The sequence below is a fragment of the Myotis davidii genome, unplaced genomic scaffold (assembly GCF_000327345.1).
Source record: "Myotis davidii unplaced genomic scaffold, ASM32734v1 scaffold609, whole genome shotgun sequence".
NCBI classification, from domain to species: Eukaryota; Metazoa; Chordata; class Mammalia; order Chiroptera; family Vespertilionidae; genus Myotis; species Myotis davidii.
Window position 1 is genome coordinate 3445291 of NW_006300164.1, and position 1177 is coordinate 3446467.

The window sequence follows — 1177 nt, forward strand, 5'->3', positions numbered from 1 at the left end:
GCCTCCTCACGACAAGGGCCCGTTTGTCCCAACGTCCCTGGCCCTGAAACCCCGAGTGACCGGGCTCTGCTGGGCACAGGGGGCTCTGCCCCCTCCAGCCTCGGCCTGCTCTGGCGTGCTTTTCGGAGGGGCTTTTAGCCCCGTCCAAACCCTGAGGCCGCCTCCACTTCCCCGGGAGCAGAGACCCATCCCCACGCAGGGGCGTGGAGCACACACATTGAGGAAGGAGAACAAATGCAGGTTGAGCCAGAGGTGAACTCTGCCTGCCTGCCCCCGCCCGACACCCCAAGGCCGCCTGGCGTCTGGGTCCCCCACCCCCAGAAAGCTTGGCTGCCCCCCGCCCGGCTCCCCAAGGCCGCCTGGCGTCTGGGTCCCCCACCCCCAGAAAGCTTGGCTGCCTCCCGCCCGGCTCCCGGGCCTGGGCTTGCCTCCGCGGCCGCTCCCGACGTGACGGCCGCTCCCCACGTGACGTGCGCTCTGGAAAGCACTTTCGTGGCAGAGGGCCCGGCTCTTCCTCCTGGCCACCCTCAGGCTCCTCTCCAGCCCCGTCCCCTCCCCCAGGAAGCCTTCCTGGTGATCTTCCCCCAGGGACTTCTGGGCCCTGGACTCTGAATATTTCCCGGTCCCGGAACCGTGACGCTGGAGGAACCATCTGGACGATCGAGTCCACTTGTTCATCCGGGTCCTGGGCGGAGCCCGTGTGCCAAGGGCCATGCCTGGGACATCAGGGAACAAGTCCCTGTGTTCGAGGAGCTCACACCCCTCCCAGCTTTAGCAGAGGGGAGAGCCCGGCCGGTGTGGCTCAGGGCTTGAGCGTTGACTCGTGCACCGAGAGGCACCAGTTCGATTCCCGGTCGGGGCCCAGGCCCGGGTTGTGGGCTCCATCCCCAGTGTGGGGCGTGCAGGAGGCAGCCGATCCGTGTTTCTCTCTCATTGATGTTCCTATCTCCCTTTCCCTTCCTCTCTCTCTAAAAACAATAAAATCACATTAAAAAAAGAAAGAGGGAAGAACTGAAAGAGCAGGCGGAGACCGGTGCGCCTTCCAGCCTGTGATGTGCGTGCCCGCTCCCTCCCGGCGGGCAGCGTCACGCGGGCACTGGGGTAGCGGTGCGGCCGGGACAGATGTGGCCGGTGCCCTCCGGAAGCTTAGAGCCCAGGGCGGTGGCTGGGCGGCCGG